The following is a 13,114-nucleotide window of genomic DNA, read 5'->3' on the forward strand; positions in this document are numbered from 1 at the left end:
ACAAACACGGGGGCGGGGGCGGCCCTGAGCCCGCGCAGCCCGCTGCCGTCCTGGCTTCCTCTGCCCACGGCCCGGCGGCACACACTCGGGTCGCCCACTGCATGACACAGGGGACCGCGGAGGGCAGGGAGCCTGCGGACGTGGCCCAGCGCCACCATCCGCGGGGCGCTCCCACCGGGTCCTGGGCCCTCAGCCCTATCCTGCAGTGCGCCGCCAAAAACAGACTTTCCAGCTTTTAACTTTTAGCCACAGAAGCCTTCCTTTATTTTTTCAAGCTCGTCACGCCTGAAATCTCGACCTTCGGCAGCCGACAGCGGAGCCAAGTTGAGGGCGGCCCCTCAGCTCCCTCCTGCCTCTGCCCTGTCCACGGCTGCCTGCCTGTCACTGTGGCACGAAAGCCAGCCGGGCCAACTTGCTCAAAGTCGGGGTGGGGGGGGGCGTCTGGGTGGTCGGCCTTCGGGACAGGAACCTGCACACGTTTCCTTCTGGGGCCCCTGGGGGACAGTCCCCTCCAAAGCAGCTGGACCAAAGGGGACCCACCGAGGGGTGAAGGGAGGTCCTTGCAGGGTGACTGTCAGGAAAGTGGACGCAAGTGTCCTTGGCCAGAGGAAGCAGCCTGCTTTCACACATGGACCCAAGACTCAAGCCACAAGGGTGGATGGGACGTCCAGGCAGGGTGAGCTGGGAGGGGCGCTGACGTCCCAAGAAGCGTGGGATGTCAACGCCAACAATAAAAATCACAGCCGTCGATTCAGCACCTGACGATTTAAGTGCTTTTACCTGCGCTCACTTAACACTTAAAACAAGCCTGGGCCGATAGCACTGATGAACATGGATGCAAAAATCCTCAACAAAATACTAGCAGACAGAATCCAGCAGCACATTAAAAGGATCATGTGGGGTTTATCCCAGGGATGGAAGGATTCAATATACGCAAATCAATCAATGTGATACACCATATTAACAGACTGAAGGAGAAAAACCGTATGCTCACCTCAACAGATGCAGAAAAAGCTTTCGACAGAATTCAACACCCTCCAGAAAGTAGGCATAGGGGGAACCTAACCTCAACATAATAAAGGCCATATATCACCAACCCACAGCCAACATTGTTCTCAATGGTGAAACACCGAATAGCTGATTCACTTTGTTATAAAGCAGAAACGAACACACCGGGACTTCCCTGGTGGCGCAGTGGTTGAGAATCCACCTGCCAATGCAAGGCACACGGGTTCGAGCCCTGGTCCGGAAAGATCCCACATGCTGCGGAGCAACTGAGCCCGTGTGCCACAACTACTGAGCCTACGCTCTAGAGCCTGCAAGCCACAACTACCGAAGCCCACGGGCCTAGAGCCCATGCTCCACGACAAGAGAAGCCAACGCGATGAGAAACCCACGCACCGCAATGAAGAGCAGCCCCTGCCCGCCGCAACTAGAGAAAGTCCACGCGCAGCAGCGAAGACCCAACGCAACCAAACATAAATAAATAAATGTATAAAATAAAAAAAAAAAGAAACTAACACACCGTTGTAAAGCAATTATACTCCAATAAAGATGTTAAGGGAAAAAAAAGAAAGAAACAAGCCTGGGGTGGGTGGGATGAGGTCCGTTTACACGTCGGGAAGATGGGGCCCCTCAGAAGTGACTGCGGTGGGGGGGGGGTCACTCAGCCACAAAGAGGAGCACCCGAGCGACCCCGAGACTCCAGGCCCAGTGTCCCTCCTATCTGAAGGGGCCCAGTTGTCCTTCAAACATGCTGTCTTTGTCACAAAACCTCGTTCCTGGTATGGGATTTCAAGATGCAGCTTTAAAGGCCATTGATTTTTCCTCCCAGCTGATGAGCTAACGCTTTCAAAAGGACACTGATATGGGTGGGAAACCGCGTAGCACCACGTCCTCACCCCTCCTGCAGCCCCGGTGCGGGAGCACAAGCCCCGGGGGGCCAGAAGACCCAGGGCCCCCGCGTTTGTCGGTGCAGGCATGTTCCACGCTCTCCCCCCACCCCGAACAGGCCACCCACCGAACGGGGCACGTGGACGAAGTGTGGTCCATCCAGGGGACAGCTGTCATCATCGGCTTCATGCAGAGCAAGAGGAGTCTCCATCCTCGCAAAGGCCTGGAGGGCAGAGCCCACCACGGTGACGAGTCAGAGCCGCGGCGGCTGGGCTGGGGGTCTGACTAGGAAGGGGTGGGAGAGGGCGTCTGGGGAAGGAAGGGTTAGGGTCTTGATCAGGGCGGTGGTGACACAGGCGTATACATTTGTGAAGACTCAAACTACATTAGAACGTGTTTATTGTATACACGCCCTAGCTCAACAGAGCTGACTCTTGAGCATCCAGTCCCTGTAGAATCTGAGCTCTAGGGACGGATGAGAATGGCCACCCACGTCACCTACCCGGGCAGACTCTTCTGCTCACAACACGCCGGGTCTGGCCCCTGAAGGAGGGGCCTCTCCCCTGTATCCAAGGGGGCCGTGACCGGCTGCACCCCAGCCCAGAGCCCTGGGCAGCAGAGGGGGCCGAGCTTCAGCCGAGCGAACCGGGCGCTGGGACCTCCGGACTCCAGGCTGGGCCCCCCGCTGCTCTGCGGACAGTGGAGCGTCTTTCCACCAAAGGCCCTTTGGGGACCGCTCTGCCAGCCTCGGCCTCCCAGGTGGCCCCCCAATGCCTGCTCCTTCACCTGGGAAACAGCGGGGGCATAACTGCACTTTCTGAGCAACCCAGAGACAAAAGGTGGGAGAGGGAGGAGGGGAAACAGCGAACCCGATTCACCAACAGCTGTCTGCCTCCCGGCTGGCCAGCCTTAGACGGGTTGTTATTTCAAGCCAATCAATAAAGCAGCAGCCAGGAGCCTTGCTGGGTCCGAGGTTAATGTCCCGCCTGGCCTTCCTCGGGGCCCAGCTGCACACTTCATCGGATTAGGGGCCCGGAAGCAGGCAGTGGAGCTGACCACAGGGGACTGGCCACCACGGGCTGGGCCGTGAGATGATGCGGGTCAGCACCCCGTGGGCCGAGTGACTGGCACGAAGCGGGATGACCAGACGCTCTGCTGTCACCCTCCTGACTTGGTGTGGCTTCTAGGATGCCAGGACCCCAAAATGGAGATGCCCTGGCCCAACCCCTGGCCCTACCCCACACTCATGTTCCCTCTCCCTAGGGCTGCCAGAGAAACACAGGCCCCCAGGTGAACCTGGATCTCGTATAAACAACAAACAATTTAGTACAAGTTGCCCCAAATGTTGCCCCCACTTGTTGTTTCCCTGAAATCCAAGTGAACTGGGCTGGTTCTCCGTTTGCCACCTTGGGCCACCTTGCCCGCACCCCGGGCAGGGTCACCAGCTCACCTCTGTAACGGGTAGGCCTCTTCCCCAAAATGTTGATTTTTTTTTTTTTTTTTTTTTTTTTTTTTACCTTTCCCCCTACCCTATACTCTCGACACTGGTACCAAACTGATCTTTTTAGAACACAGATTTTAATCTTGACATCATCTCCCCCAACCCTTCAACCTCTAAACACTTCCAAAGTTCTTTCAGCTGCTGGGGCAGGAGGGGACTGGGATGGATGGAAATCGGGGGAATTTGTCCCTGACCGCCAGCCGCCAGCTGTACATTCCGTCAACCGAGTCAGCAGGGAAATGCGACAAACGGGCCAGTGACTCCTTATCCACCTCCCAGTGTGGGGGGAAGACCCAGCGGGCGATGGATGGCCACACGCCAGCACCAGCGCCTCGTCCGGGTGGAGAGGGCCCCTCCCCCAGGGGCCCTGATTCCAAGAGCAGCCCCTGCGTCATGGTCCCTTCCGGGTCCCACTCGGCCACACTGATGGTGCTGGGTCTGCCTGTAAAGGAGGTGGCTCTGTTCCCCCCCGCAGCCCGGGGCCCGCGTCCTGGGGCTCAGAGGGCGTAAGGCGTAGCCCAGAGGTGGTGTCAAACCCACAGCGTTTAAAAATATCTGTCCATCAACAGAGAAACGGATAAAGAAGATGTGGTACGTATATACAATGGAATATTACTCAGCCATTAAAAAGAACGCAATTGGGTCATTTGTAGAGACGTGGATGGACCTGGAGACTGTCATACAGAGTGACGTAAGTAAGTGAGGAAGAGAAAAATATCGTATATTAACGCATATATGTGGAATCTGAAGAAACCGATACAGATGGTCTTATTTGCAGAGCAGAAACAGAGATACGAACGTAGAGAACAAACGTATGGACACCAAGGCGGGGAGCAGGGGTGGGATGAATTGGGAGACTGGGATTGACATATGTACACTATTGATGCTATGTGAGAACCTGCTGCATAGCTTGGGGAACTCAGTGCTCTGTGGTGACCTAAATGGGAAGGAAATCCAAAAAAAGGGGATATATGTATACATGTAGCTGATTCACTTTGCTGTACAGTATAAATTACACAATATTGTGAAGCAACTCTATGCTCCAATAAAAAATTAAAAAAAAAAAAATATTTGACCCAACAATTCAACACCATTTAGAATTTCCACATTAAAACCCAGGCATCTGGGGCTTCCCTGGTGGCACAGTGGTTAAGAATTCGCCTGCCAGTGCAGGGGACACGGGTTCGAGCCCTGGTCCGGGAAGATCCCACATGCTGCGGAGCAACGAAGCCTGCGCGCCACAACTACTGAGCCCGCACGCCTAGAGCCCGTGCTCTGCAACAAGAGAGGCCACTGCAATGAGAAGCCCGCACACAGCAACGAAGACCCAATGCAGCCAAAAATCAATTAATTAAAAAACAAAAACCCAGGCATCCAACGTGAGGTGAAAAATCTGGACACTGAGTCTATGGGGGCTTCCACCCTGCACGGCAACCCCGGCCGCAGCCATGCCCGGGGTGGGAGCAGGCGTCCCATGTGGGGTCGGGCACCTGCAGGCTCATGCGGGGGGGTGGCAGGGAGACAACACCCACGTGCCCGCCGGATGGGCAGCCCCATTAACTGCAAAGCCGACTCGCCAGCGTCCACAGGGAAGGAGGAAAAACACGTTCCCAAGACACGCGAGGCGTTTGAGCTAGGAGCCACCAGCTTCGCAGGGCGCTGTGTCCCAACACTCAGAGGAGGCCTGCTGGGTTTGAGGCCCAGGCATTAGAGTGTTGACGGGTAACGTCATTGACCCAGGACCTGGAACTCCTGTGTGTGAGCCGGGGGGTCACCGCGGGCTCAGCAGGCCTGGACCCTGGCCAGTTGTCACAGACTGTGTGCCCGTGGGCCGTGTCCTCTGCCTGAGACACCAGTGGCACCGACCACAGTCAGTCACAGGCACCGCATGCTCGCCCAGGGCCAGGTAACAGTGTGTCCCCTGGGACACCCTCACACAGGGAGGCTGACAGCCCAGTGGCACCTGTTAGAACCAGGACCCGCCAAGCATCCCGCACTGTCCGAGCATCTCACTGGGGACACAGTGAGCGTGGGTGACAGCAACTGAAATGATGGGGCATGGGGGTGAGGCCACAAGGACAGAGGTGGACTCTGGGGGGTCTTTTCAGGGCCTGTGGTCCACAGAGCAGTCTCCAGCGCTGGAAGCATGATAAGTCCTTCCTCTCGATCCATCCACCCACCCACCAAGCGCCCATCTATCCATACGTCCAGCTCTTACTGGGGGCCCTACTACAGGCCTGATGCTGTGCTAGAGTGTTCTCTTGAAAAGAAAATGGGGAGAGAACACAGGAAGTAAAAGGGCTTGCTTTGATTGGTACATGTAATTTAACAGTGATAACTCAAAGCCCAGACGGGTCCACAGGACACACGCCAGGGCAGCAGTCGGCACCTGTGCCCCGCGCACCTACAGCACGGCGGGGGGCTGCTCTGGCCCCCCCCCCCAGCCTCTCAGACGCCCCACGTGTCCTCGAAGTGAGGCCCCGTGTGAAGTGAGGCAGCGGCCCTCACGCTCCTTAAAGGACTGACTGCTGGGCGGGGACCCAGCGCCCGGAGGACGGCAGGTGGGCTGGGGTGCCGGGTCCCGGGTTCGCCCACGAGGTCGTCTGCCTACCAGCCGTGTGACCCGGGGGCGTCGCAGCCCCTCTCGCTGCCTCAGTTTCCTGACCCGGAAGAGGGAGCCAAGCCGCCACGTCGCACCTCGTAGCGCTGCTGTGAGGGTCCGGGAGTCGGCGCGCGCCTGGAGGAGACTGCGGCGCTGTCTGCCTCCTTCTGGGGGCACAGGCGGGGGCGGCGGGGGCCGCCACAGGTGAGGAAAGCCTGCTGCGCCCGCGGCCCCGAATCCGGCAGGAGGGAGGCCGCCCACCGTCTGGCCCGGGCTCTCCACCTGGGGGCCTGGGCGTGTTCCGGGGCTCAGTAAACATCCCCAAATGGAAGCAAAGGCCGAGCGCTTTTGCATTTGTAGCTTTTGCTGAGAAGGAAGCAGAGTTCCCTTGCGTTTTTCAAAGGGGCCCACGGCCCAGAAGCACGAACCACCTGTGCACCACCACCCCTCCTGCTCGGGTGGCGGTCCCCTCCCGCCAGACACACAGGTGCTCCAGCCTTCTCACCTTCTTGTTCCTGCCTGCGATGCACGCCACGAGCTGCCCTGGACCACCCAGCACGGCCAGAACCTCCCGCTCCCTGCACCTGGCTCCACCGTCAAATGACACCCCACCTCTGTCTGTGCTCAGTGTCACATCCGCACGCGATGCAGCCAACAGAGGGGGCCCCTGCGAGTGCTGATCTCCACGCGCGGTGGACACGGGAATGCACGACAGCTCAGCGGCCTCCCACCCAGCCTGCTGGGTGAGGGGCTTCCCTGCAGCGGGGCTCGGTGGGGCCCGCCCAGCTGGTTCCATCTAAAAGTGGGCGACGGCCTGGCCTGGAGGGACTGGGAAGGGTGGGAGCTGGGGGACTCCGCGAGAGGGAGTCCCAAGCTGCGCCCTGTCGCACAGGGTGGCGTCCAAGAGCTTCCCCCAGCCGAACTGCCCCTTCACCACTGTCCATGAGCTCGCTCAGCCATCACCTGCTCACTGGACACCTTCTACCAGCTTGTCCAGGGAATACATCGATGCTGAGCTGCACGCAGTCTTCCCCCAGCAGTGAATTCACATCTGGACTTGACTGCCTGGGAGACGGTCCCCAAATCCTACTGCCCACCCCAGACAACCTGAAAGGTTCCCGACACGGCCTGACGGAGTGGAAGCAACACCATCTGCAGCTCCTAGATGAGGACCCAGGAAACTCTATCACTAGGGACAGGGCAGAGAACCTGGCCGTGAGGGTCAGGCTGACCTCCTGAATCCACTGGTCAATCTCAGTGTCATGCCAAGTGGCGCTTCCTGACGGGCTGGGACGGGTAGCGTGACGTGCGACGGCAGGACACGGCACTTGGCAGGGTAAATAGTCAAATACTGGCAACTTCACACGCTTCAACCGAACAGGCAGCACGTTTACGAAGAGTTCTTTATAACTATCAGGTTCAGGAGATACAGAGGCACACGTTAAAAAGCACCACAAAGATATAATCGCCGAAACTCAGAATATTCTACTGGACAAGTGATTCAGTTTCCTCCATAAGTAAATGACATGGAAAGAAGGGGTGGGACACTGGTCCGGGTAAAAAGGGCTCGGGAATCACATCGACTGAATGCAACGTGTAGACCTTATTCGGATCCGGATTCAAACACACCAAGTGGCACAAGATACTTTTGAGACAACTGGGGAAAATTGAACACGGGCTGAGTACTGACTGGTATTAAGTTCTTACTGCTGTCCTCTCTACTTCCAGCTGAGATGGATGGAGCTTAGCCTCTCACCCGAAACAACCCAAAACAGACAAATATACAAGGGCTTTCCAGACACCAGACATGAAGGAACGAAGGACGCTGATTTAAACCTAACCCCATCAATAACATTAAATGCTAATGGCCAAACATCTCAATTTAAAGGCAGAGATTGTCAGGACTTCCCTGGCGGTCCAGTGGTTAAGGCTCTGCACCTCCACTTCAGGGGGCTCGGGGCTGATCCCTGGTCGGGGAAGTTCCACATGCCATGGGGTTCAGACAGGAAAAAAAAAAAAAAAAAGAAGAAGAAAAAGCAGAGATTGTCAGACTGGATAAAAAAGCAAGATCCAACTGCATATGCTGGCTCCACAAAATACACTTTGCTTATGAAGATACAAACCAGATCAAAGTAACAGGCCGGCACAAGAGACATCCTGCTGACACTGGTCAAAAGGAGAGTGAGTGGTTACAGTGATTTCACACACAGTAGATTTCAGAGCAAACATTATTACTGGGATAAAGAAGATCGTTTCATAATTATCCAAGAGGACGTAACAACCCAAAACATCCATGCACCCGAGGCCTGAGCTTGTGGTCCATGCAGTAAAACTCATAAATCTGCACGATAGAAATAGTTATTTCAATACCCCTCTCTCAATATTGATAAAACAAGTAAGGATATAGATTTGACTACTATCAACCAACTTCGTCTACTGACGTTTATAGAAGACTTCACTCAACAACAGGAGAGGGACTTCCTGGTGGCGCAATGGTTAAGAATCCGCCTGCCAATGCAGGAGACACGGGTTCGAACCCTGGTCTGGGAATATCCCACATGCCGTGGAGCAAATAAGCCCGTGCGCCACAACCACTGAGCCTGCACTCTAAGAGCCCGCGAGCCACAACTACTGAGCCCACGTGCCGCAACTACTGAAGCCCACACGCCTAGAGCCCGTGCTCCGTAGCAAGAGAAGCCACCGCAGTGAGAAGCCCGCACACCACAAAGAAGAGTAGCCCCCGCTCGCCGCAACTAGAGAAAGCCCACGTGCAGCAACAAAGACCCAATGCAGCCAAAAAATAATTAATTAATTTAAAAAAAAAAAACGGTAGAAATTAGTTTCAAGTGCACACAGGACATTTACCAAGATAGACCACGTGCCGGGAAATAAAACCAGTCCCAGTAAGTTCAAAGAATTATACATCACACAAAGTGTGTTCTCTGACCACAATGGAGTTAATTAGAAATTAATAACAGCAAGATCGCTGAAAAAAATCCCCAAACATCTAGAGACTAAGTAACACATTTCTAAAAAAAAGCAACTCACGGGAAAAAGAAGAAATAGGGAAACTAGAAGGATTTTTGACTTGAACAAAAATGAAAGCACAACATACCAGCGTCTGTGGGATGCTGCTGCTTCAGAGGGTTTATGGCACTGAACACCCACAGGAGAGAAAGAAGGAAGGTCTCCAATCACTGGTCTCAACTCCCACAAGAAACTAGAGAAAGAAGATAAAATGAAACCCATGTAAGTAGAGGAAAGTTTGAAGTGGGAATCAATGATAGAAAATAGGAAAACACTAGAGAAAAATCAATGAAACCATGAGATGGTTCTCTGAAAAGATGAATAAAACCTCTATTCAGACTGATCTGAATAGAGATCAAGGAAAAAAGACACAAAGGCAAAACAAGGAAAACGTGAACAACTTATACCAATGAACTGGGTCAAAGCTCACTGAGGAAAAGCAGCAGAGAGTCTGACCAGCGTGCACTATACCCATCAACATATTTTAACAGATAGTCAAAAACCTTCACGAGAAAAAGTTCCAGGTCCAGACGGCTTCACTGGTGAATGCTACCACACATTTAAGGAAGGAATAATACCAATTATGTACAAACTCTTCCCAAAAACTGAAGAGGCAGGAACACTCTCCAATTCCTCCAATGAGGCCAGCATTGGCTGATACCAAAACATTGCAAGAAAACTAGAGAAAAATACCCCTCCTGAACAAAATGCAAAAATTCTAGACAAAATGTTAGCAAATTAGCAAACGGAACCCAACAACATACTAAAAGGATAATACGTCATGACCGAGCGAGATTTATACCAGGAACAAAAAGTTGGTTTAACGTTTGAAAACCAGTCAATGTAATTCACCACATAAACAAAGTAAGTAAGAAAAAACGCTACGATCGCCTTAATAGACAGGAACATTTTGACAAGGATCCAACATATGCTCCTGACAGAAACTCAGCACATGAGGAGTAGCGGGAAACGCCCTCGTCCTAACAAAAGGCATCTGTGAAAACCCTACAGCTGACATCACCCCGGATGCTCCCTTAGACCAGAAAGAAGGCATCATGTGAAGTAAAATGTGACACACGGTCACCTACATAAACTCTGATGAAATTGACAAATAACACCGGATTGGCACCCCGAAGCCTGTGAAGCTTCGCCAAGTATTTAAGAAAAGACCTCAATAAACGGAGAGATACAGGGTGTCCGTGGTTCCGGAAGCTCAGTATTATGAAGATATCAATTCTCCTTGATTGGTCTACAGACTCAACGCAAACCCAATCAAAACCCCAACAGGCTTTTTGCTGCAAATCGACAACCTGAATCTAAAATTCTCATGAAAATGCAAAGGACTTAGAATAGGCAAAACAACTGAAAAAGAAGGACAAAGGGAGGCCAAGTCGACAGATTTTGAACCGTATCATAAAGCCACTGTGACCAGGACTGTGGTGCTGGTGCCAAAGTGGACAAACAGACCATCGGAACAGAACAGGGAGTCCAGAAATAGACCCACGTGTGTAAGGTCGACCGATCTGTGACAAAGTATAAAGGTCATTAATTCAGGGGGCAGGGGACAATGGCACTGGGTGTCGTGCGCACAACCCAGACCACGTACAAAAATTCACACAAGTGGGTTATAAATCTAAACATAAAACGTGAAGTTACAAAATTTTAAGAGGAAAACAAACTAGAAAATGTGCATGACCTCGAGTCACGCAGTGATTTCTTAGATACACCGCGAAAAGCACAATTAGACGCGGAGATGTGATGAATGGTTGGGTTCCGGCTAACGGCTGGAGGGCTGGGCTGTTGTCGCTCTCCCCGGGGGGTGGGGAGCAGCCCCCAGCGCCCACACCAGCTGCCCTCCACCTGCACAAATGCCCGCCAGGCCCCCTCAGCCTTCCGGCGCGGCCTGCGGCATCCCCTGCCACCTCCTTGGCCTCCCTTCACCCACGAGACCGAGTCACAAGACCCCCCCCTGCTCCTGGGCCCTGGATCCCCTGCGTCTCCTCTCCCCTGCTGACACCCCCAAGAGGGCAGATCCCGTCCGGGGAGGTCCCCAGGCCCCTTCTGCCCAGGGCGACCAAGGGCACCTCATCAGGGCAGGACACAACTGCCCCCCCCCCGCGCCGGCCCCCCAAAGGATCACTGTTGTGATGTCGATTAATCACACTCTGCCCCGTGGCCACCTCCCCCGTCCCTGATGTTTGCCTCTGGGGGAAGGAAAGGGACCCGGAGGCTCCGCCCCCGTGGAGCCCGCCGGCCTCGGACGGGCCAGCCCTGGACCGGGCACTCAGGGGACAGACGGCTGGTCCAGATCCTGGCTCTGCAGCGGGGCCTCGGGCCAGGCACTACTCAGGACGTGGCGGGGCTGGCGAAGGTCCCCGCCGCCACCCGGCCTCTGGGCGGCTCTAGGTGCCTTTGTTGACTCGGAAGGTGGTCACAGCTGTGACTCGGGTGGGACCTCGTCTTGGGGTCCAACCTGCCAATGCAGGTAGTCCGGGAGAGGCCCGGGAGCTCTTAGCCAGCAAATCCATCAGGGGGGACAACTCGGCTGTGAGGACCGCTCCCCATCCACCCCACCCCCGGGCAGCCCATCCTGTCTGAGCTTCTTTCCCTGTGCCTGCGTCGGGGCAGTGCAGGAGGACGCCGGAGGGACCCCACCCATGCACATCTGGAGGAAGCAGGGAAGCCGCCCAGCCCCCCCACAAGAAAGCCCATCACCCCCTCAATAGGCCATGCAGCGGCCACATGGCCCGAGAGCCCCAGGCTGGGGCAGGGGGCACCCGTGGACCCAGCGACACAGTCCTTGCTTAAGCAGACCAAATACCTGTCTTTCAGTTTTACATAATAAATACACTAACGGGGCAGGGAGAGTTGACTTTTTTTTTTCTTTTTTTGTGGTACGCGGGCCTCTCACTGTTGTGGCCCCTCCCGTTGCGGAGCACAGGCTCCGGACGCGCAGGCTCAGTGGCCATGGCTCACGGGCCCAGCCGCTCCGCGGCATGTGGGATCTTCCCGGACCGGGGCACGAACCCGTGTACCCTGTATCAGCAGGCGAACTCTCAACCACTGCGCCACCAGGGAAGCCCGAAAGTCGATTCTTTACTGAAAGATCCGCTCGCTCGGGGATTCATCTAAATGTGGTTTTCCCCCTACACTTAACAATGTTTGAGTTACGCACAGCCTCTTTAGGGTCTTTTTAAAATTTTAAATGAAACAAGGCCCACCTGTAGGAAGCCACTGGGAAAATAGCCGTGGAGTGAGTGGCTCTTCAACTACTAACCACATACAGCACAAAACCTAGTCTGCCTTATCTGGTCAATATTTACATGGACTTCAGCCTCGGAAAGAAAATTGGGCCGTGCTGGCGCTCAGCTGGGGAGCTGTCTAGATACGCGGGTTCGATAGGCAGCTGGGCCCCCTCTGGCATCACAGGCGGGCGGGCGGGACACGCCACCAAGACCAGTGCCAACGCCAGTGTCGGCACAGCATCCGCACCTGCGGCCAGACAGCTTTTTTTCTTTTTTTTTCTGAGCTAAGAGTAGTTTATTTTAGAAGGGGAGACTATTTTCGGTCAGCTTTAGAGGTAAAAGTAAAATTCTGTGAGACACAGGACACTTCCCGTCGCCCTGGAAAGCTCCCCGCGCACCCGAGCCCCCGCCCCACGGCCCCTGACCTGGTTTCTGCCCCGTCCAGCCTTCTCCAGCGCGTGTGGCCACCAAACCGTCCAGGGAGCTGTGCGTGGATGGACCATGGCTGGCTCACGCACCCCAGCTGGGGACCCTGCGTCACGAGCTCTGCTAGTGTCAGCAGAGCTGCTCCCAGGATTGTGTGCATGCACGTCTGTTGGGCTGAGGGAAGCGAGCCTTCAGCGGTCTGGGCACCTGTGCCCACCCAGCCCGTGCTGTGCGACCCCCAGGAGGGTGGGCTGGGAAGACTGACCGGGCAATGGGAGGAGACCCTCGGGGGGCACCTCCCACAGTGCACAGCCCGAGGCCCAGGTGGGGGCAGGACGTGGAGCCGACAGCGGGAGCGAGGAGCCAAGGCCTGGGGCACAGAGATCCCTTCCTGGGCCCGGACAGAGACACAGGAAAGAA

General features: G+C 55.2%; 1 protein-coding gene across 4 annotated transcripts in view; it reads right to left on the bottom strand.

Moving 5' to 3' along the window:
• Window positions 1-13,114, bottom strand: part of PEMT (phosphatidylethanolamine N-methyltransferase) — a 48,631-nt gene that overhangs the window by 9,720 nt on the left and 25,797 nt on the right. The window lies entirely within an intron of this gene.

The sequence above is a fragment of the Lipotes vexillifer genome, unplaced genomic scaffold (assembly GCF_000442215.2).
Source record: "Lipotes vexillifer unplaced genomic scaffold, Lipotes_vexillifer_v1.1 scaffold533, whole genome shotgun sequence".
NCBI lineage: Eukaryota > Metazoa > Chordata > Mammalia > Artiodactyla > Lipotidae > Lipotes > Lipotes vexillifer.